This window comes from Octopus bimaculoides, chromosome 9, assembly GCF_001194135.2.
Source record: "Octopus bimaculoides isolate UCB-OBI-ISO-001 chromosome 9, ASM119413v2, whole genome shotgun sequence".
In the NCBI taxonomy this organism is placed as follows: domain Eukaryota; kingdom Metazoa; phylum Mollusca; class Cephalopoda; order Octopoda; family Octopodidae; genus Octopus; species Octopus bimaculoides.
The window spans coordinates 96,269,450-96,276,949 of NC_068989.1; the positions used below are offsets into that span (position 1 = coordinate 96,269,450).

The 7,500-nt window shown below is 37.7% G+C and overlaps 1 protein-coding gene across 1 annotated transcript in view; it reads left to right on the forward strand.

The window, feature by feature from the left end:
* LOC106876489 (tRNA (guanine(6)-N2)-methyltransferase THUMP3) overlaps positions 1-7,500 on the forward strand; it is a 1,024,452-nt gene that overhangs the window by 423,964 nt on the left and 592,988 nt on the right. The gene's annotated exons all lie outside the window — the stretch shown is intronic.

Consider the following 7,500-nt stretch of genomic DNA (forward strand, 5'->3'; position numbering starts at 1 on the left):
GGCACATAAAAGACACCATTTCGAGCGTGGCCGTTTTCGTGCGGGTGACACGTAAAAGCACCCACTACACTCTCTGAGTGGTTGGCGTTAGGAAGGGCATCCAGCTGTAGAAACTCTGCCAAATCAGACTGGAGCCTGGTGTTGCCATCCGGTTTCACCAGTCCTCAGTCAAATCGTCCAACCCATGCTAGCATGGAAAGCGGACGTTAAACGATGATGATGATGATGATGATGATTATTAGTTTAAGTACCACCCAAAGTTGACTTTTGGCTTTCATCTTTCAGGGTTGATAAAATAAATACCAGTTAAGCACTGGGGTCAATGTAATTCACTAGACCCTTCCCTCAAAGTTGCTGACATTGTTCCAAAATTATTGTTGTTGTTCTTGTTTCTCTGATTATTGTTATTGTTATTATTAGTAATAATAATCCAAAGAGAAGAAAGTGTTGGGAGATGAAGACTGTTGCAGCAATCTTCAGCCCAAATACTAAAAGGAAACTCAAGAAAATAAGGAGATAAAACGTTTGGCATTTCGTTGAGTTCTGGAAATAAGATAAACGTTGAAATGCGAAAGAAAAAAGGGAAATATTACAGTCAATAAATAGAGTTTAACTACTACTACTACTACTTCTTCTTCTTCTTCTTCTTCTTCTTTCATCGTTGCTTTGCTAAATAAATTATAGAATGTGGTGAGGAACTGATAAAACTGTTTTGCTAAACTATGAGAATATTGACTCCATATCTTGTATGGAATATAGGAAATTTTAACGAAATGATACTAAAATTTTTTTGATCTCTTATATACAAGTATGTGTGTGTGTGTATATGTATGTGTATAGATATGTACATAATATATACTTGTAAATGTGTGTGTGTGTGTGTGTGTGTGTGTGTGTGTAATATATATATATGTATGGACAACTACATAAAAGAAGTGGTGATTGACAAATGTAGATGAAACGTGAAGAGGTGGGGAGGCCCAGGAAGACATGGGATAAAGAAGTGAAGATTGATTTCTGGATGTTGAGCATCTCAGAAGAAATAGCAAAAAAAAAAAACAGAGTTAACTGATGATTAGCTGTTTTTGAGGAGTCCTTAAAAAAAATCTAGTTTTGTCTCTTCCCTCACATTCATGCACTCTTGTGAGTTTATCTCATCCTCTCTCACTATCCCCCACACCTGCTCCCCTGTTCCCATCCCCCTCACATTCACCCTTTTTACCCTGAAGGTACATCCTGACACCACATCATCACCACCATCTTCTCTCCTTCTCCAACAGGGGGTAGCCAAGTATCCCCTCTCCAACAAGACACCTCTTCCTACATCTCATACTTGCCTCTCAACACCTGGCATAAACCACCTCCCTTAATACTACACAAAAGGGTCTTGTCTAGCAAGTGACTCAGGGACCTGACTAGTGTTGGTGGCACAAACAAAAGCACCCGGTACACTGAGTCAAGAGGTTGGCATTAGAAAGGGTTTCAAACTGCAGAAACCCTGTCGAAACAGACGGTGGAGTTTGACACAGTTCTCTGACCTGCTTCATCCTATCAAATCATTCACAGACACTTGCCAGCATGGGAGATATGATGACTAATGTGAATGACGATGACAATATATATATATATATATACACAAATATGTGTTAGTGTGTGTATATGTGTATTGTGTGTACATATATATATGTGTGTGTATGTATATCTATATGTTTATATGAATCTACACACATTCATAAATGTGTGTTTTTGTATGTGTGTACATTTCAAATTGACTTCAGTTCCCAAAAATAAAAAAAATAAACACCATCCACTTATTAATTCTTTCCAAAATACATTCACCAACTTTCACCACCGTCCGAAAAGCAATATTTTATTTCTCCACCACTCTTCCTTCCATTACATGTAGTATCATATAATCACTCTTTCATTCAGTGTAACAAGCAAGTTAAAAGAAACAGGATATTGCCAAGAGATCAATTTATATAATTTGTTCATTTCATGATTATATGCTACTACTTTCAACTTATCTGCTTCTCCCCTTGCACTCAACAAATTTTTATCTTTTTACTATTTTACACAATAGGGTATCGGAAAATAAATAAAAAAAAAAAGACAAAATTTAATCGGTTTCTATGATGTTTCTAACATCACATAGTGTTACTTAACAATTGAATGCTTTCAATCTCTTTTAACAACATTTTATTGCAAAAACATATAAGAGGATACATCATTGGATAATAAAGATATAATGACAGTTTAAACATTTAAAATAACTGAATTTATTGTAACTTACACAAAAGAGGTGCAGTAGCTGTAGAATTAAAGTGTTAAATTGAAGACCTACTCAATAGGGAGCTCAATGTCCTACTCTGCCCATCAGATGGAATTCAGAATTATGAAAAAAGACAAAAGCCAAAGTCAGTTGTAAGGTCTGTGAAAGTGTTTCAATATTCCATAACAAGGTTTATGTAGTTGTACAAATATATTAATCTATGTGTGTGTGTATATACACACACGCACACACACACCCACCCACACATACACATTGGATCAGGGTTTCATAGCTATCTTTATCTTTGTATTTGAATTATATTTTAATCACTGTAGATATGAAGAGCATCATGGCTCTCTCTGACTGAAGATATCCCTTCACAGCCGTGTGGTTCTTGGTTTACTTTCACAGTACATCACACACACACACACACACACACATTGGCATTAGGAAGGACATCCTGCCATAGATGCCATGTGAAAGCAGACATTGGAGCTTGGTGTATTCCTTGTATTTTGGTTCTTGTCAAACAGTCCAACCCATGCCAGCAGAGTAAAGCAGATGTTAAATGATGATGATGATGATATATATGTGTGTGCGTGTGTGTGTGTGTGTGTGCAAGTTGGAATGTGACATTAAAAACTTCATTTTGAGTGCATGTTTTTAGAGTGGAGTCCCACTGCTAAGACCCTGTCAACTGGTGTCCCCTACTGTCTTCTATTATAGCCATGGATTGACCAATACTTGGTAATTGAAAATGCTAAAAGACCATCATGGATAATAGTATTTGTGTGTGTTTGTGTGTAAGCAAATCCTTATCAATAATATCGACCATGTTGTTTGTCTGCAGTCCGTCAGACAAGCATGTTTTGGTTGATTGTTGTTTGACGGACTGAGGCATTTATAGAACAGGTGTGGGTTGGTGTCAAGAAAAGTCCATGGCCATGAGAAGTTCTCCTCCAATGTAGCTGCATCTGACTTATTACGCAAGCATGGAAAAGTAGACATTAAAACAATGGTAATAATGAGGATGACAACGACGATGAAGACGTACACACATTGTGTTTATCCAAATGACATGGGCCATGGTGTAATTTTGCTCACATAAATGATGTGACAGTAAGAAAGCCATGCTGAACAATAATTACATGAGAAAGCATGTTTACGGAGATTTTATGTCTGCCATTCAACCGATAAAATGTTGTACTCTTGGGCAATTTTTAGTACTTTTTCACCACAATCCAGACTCTGTAAATGTCGCTTTTCCGTTCAATTGACAAAGGACTTATTTTGCAAAGCACTCTTTTCTCTTCAGAGACAGAGTAACAATAACAAAGTTGATTACCTATAACAGATTTATGCAAATACATACACACACACACGCACGCACACATGCACACACACTACATACATACACACATACATACACACACACAGATGCACACACGCTACATACATACATGCATACATACATACATGCATACATACATACATACATACATACATACACGCATATATTTTCAGAACCAAATCATAGGATAAATAAAGACATCACTGATTTCGCCATGTCTTTAAATTCTTCAGCATGTTTGTGGTTTTTGTGAGCTAAATTGCTTTTAATGTTGTTTAAATTGATCAACTGAGAACAAGGTTACATACAGATTGACACACACACAGCACATTTGATAAACATAAACAAAAGACATGATTGTTTCACCTGTGTGTGTGTGTGAGACCCCCTTCAGTATAATGCTTTACATATACAGCAGTAATTTAAATTCACTGTTAGTCAGGCTGTACAAAAGATGAAAGAGTAACATTAGCATTGTTCTCCAGGATGGGTTTTATATTGTGTAGCTAATTAAATATTCACAGGACCTTGATGGCTTCGTTTGGATAACTGACGCTCAGAAACCTAATATTTGACGACTGTGCATAGTCATGTGTGTGTTTATGTGCCTTATTTATTATGTAATTATATGTGTGTGTTTGTTATGTGTATGTTTTTATTATGCACTTGTGTGTGTGTGTGTATTAATAATTTATGTCAGCTTAGAATATTTTAACATCTTTAGAGAAAATTAAGAAAATGGAATTTTATGAAGGAAGACCTTTATATTGTTTTAGACATTTCCTTGTTACTCTCACCATAGGAAGGGCAGTGAACCAGAGCTTGATCCGTTGGAAACCTGTAACCAGTAATACTCCTCCTCCTCCTCATCATCATTATCGTCACCATCATCATCACCATCATCATCACCGCCCTCATCACCATTGTCATTGTCATCGTTTTACACCAGCTTTCCATAGTGTCATGGGTTGGATGGGTTGTCCTCGTCAGAGTCAGCTTATATTAGGGGTTACTTCTAATCTAAATGGGGTGAAGGGCCTCAACTTGCTCATGTGTTTCATTTTTGGTTTGGTTTTGCCCCCAAAATTATAATGTGAAATAACCCCAACGCATATATATATAAGGAACCTGTGGAAGAGGTAAACCCAGGAAGACATGGGATGAGGTGGTGAAGCATGACCTTCGAATGCTGGGCCTCATAGAGACCTTTCAAGTTATGCTGTGATTGAGAAGACCCAGCAAGTCAAGTGAGATTGCAGCTGGGGTCAATGCCAGTGCTGCCTGACTGGCAGCCCCCACTACACTCTCGGAGTGGTTGGCGTTAGGAAGGGCATCCGGCTGTAGAAAACTTGCCTGATAAGACTGGAGCCTGGTGCAGCCACCTGGCTTGCCAGTCCTCAGTCAAACTATCCAACCCATGCCAGCATGGAAAGTGGATGTTAAACGATGATGATGATGATGATATACGGCTTCTTTCAGTTTCCCTTTGCCAAATCTATTTGCCCCAAGGTGTCGTGCAGTTGAACTGAACCTGAAACTGCATGGTTGGCTAGCAAGCTTTTCAACCAGTTGGCCATACATGCACTTCTGTGTGTGCGTGTGTGTGTGTGTGTGTAAAAAGTGAGAGAGATAAAGACAACTTAGTACGCGGTTGTGAGGTCAAGTTTTACAACAACTGTTGCATTTTACTCCAAGGTCAACGACTGACCTTTGTCTCCTTGCAATCTATCCGCATCATTTCTGCTCTTTGTCTCTTTTATAAGGAATAACAAAAGAATGCATCTGTATAAAAACAACTGGTCTAAAATTATGTGAAAATCTAAACATATTAAAAGCTGGAAAATGTTGAAGATCCCTCTCCACATCACAGCTGACTGGTTTTTCAGGGTTATAAGAAATGGCCCTTTGTCTTTCAAGACTCAGAAATATGGTTTTATTTTTTTAATTATTTTCTTAAGGATTAAGTTATTGATGTACTCTGCTTTGTCACACACTGCTCTGCCAGGAAGAATGGTTTTTTTTTTCTCCTCCAAATTATTCATATATTCAGAATCTGTTTCATGTAGCTCCTCTAAGATGGAAACATTATACCTGTTTTACAGTTCCCAATCTCCATTTATTTGCTGTATTTTTCATTGTTTTTCTTCATTTGATAGCAAGTGTATTGTGTTGTTGCTGTTGTTGTTTTAGTTTTATTTTATGCAAATTTGTGTTTGCAAGTATTAAATCATGACTGTCTGTACTTAAAGTGCATATTTTTGTTTTATTGTCATTTTTTACCTGTTTGTTTGTTTTTTTTTATTCTGTTTATCTTTGAATTTATTTTTATACATTCCAAGAGTAGAGGATTTTTTTTTCCTATTTCAAAGAAGTTTTTCCAGTGCTACTGCCATTTTTGTTTCGGACTCTTTTTTGCTGTTTTAGAAGATAAAGTAGTATTGAAAATTATTGTATACAATAAAAAAAATTCTGGGTAAAAAAAATTGGTGTTTAAAGCAGATCTTAGATTCTTACAACCAATAAAATGTGAACTAAAAGGTATAATAATGGAAGAGTAAGAAGTATCAAGAGCAAACATGCTGGGTATTGGTTGAAGAATTATATTTAACCGATTCCGAAATTGATAGATAAGCAATGAGATTGATTAACATCTGTTGGCACTTCTTTAACTTTAACAAGTTTTAGCAGTAAAACACTGTTTATGTTGATATGAGACAAACAATTTTATTAATGATTGAATCCTTTCCCATCGAGACAAAATCCATGGAATGGCCAATTTCCTTGTCTTTAGTGCATTCTTCAAAAAGAAAAAGATTTTCTTTGAAATCATAAACCAATTTTTGTTTCAAACACTTTCTGAACTCAATTTCGAATTCATGATTATTAAAAATTAGTTTCATTTTCATTGAAATGATATTAGAAAAGTTGAACATCATCATCATTATCAGTTAGTGTCCATTTGTCCATCTGCATAGGTTGACCAGGGCTGGTAAGCTGAGGGGCTGCACTTGATTCCAGTCTGATTTGGGTTAGGGTTTCTACAGTTGGATGCCTTTTCTAACGCCAACCACTCCAAGAGTGCAATAAGTATCTCTACCTGCCACAGACATGGGTGCCATTTGCCTGAAACCAGTATCTGCCACGACTGCAATTTCGCTTGGCTTGATGGGTCTTCTTCTCAAGCACAACATAATGCCATATTTCTCAGTCATTGCCTCCATGAGGCCCAACACTCATAAGGAGCTTTTCATGTGCCGCCAGCATTGACCACTTTGCCTCTGTGAGGCCCAGTGCTCGAAAGAAGCTTCTTATGTGCCACCGCACAGGTGCCAGTTACGTGACACCAGGATCAGCCACGACTACGATTTCATTTGGCTTGATGGATCTTCCTTCTCAAGTACAGCATATTGCCAAAGGTCTCAGCCATTTGTCATTGCCCCTGTGAGGCCCAGCACTCACTTTTTACATGCCAGTTACATGACACCAGCATCGGCCACAACTATGGTTTCACTTGGCTTGACAGATTTTCTCAAGCACAGCATATCACTTAAAGTCTCAGTCACTAGTCATTGCTTCCACGAGGCCCAATGTTTGAAGATCATGCTTCACCATCTTGTCTTCCTGGGTCTCCCTGAGCCTTCCTGTTCCACAGCTTCCTGTGTCTGCCTCTTGTCTTCTTGGGTCTCCCTCTTCCACAGCTTCCTTCCACTGGTAGAGATCAGCACTTCTTATTCCAATGCAGTCGTCTCTCTTGCCCACGACAGCTGATGCCTCTTTTGCCCAACTTTTCTCTCAATACTTATTGATATATCAAGATAGAAAAGCGGCAAGACAAGGTGAAAAGGGAGAAGGAATGAAACATTGTAAAGAATGAGAA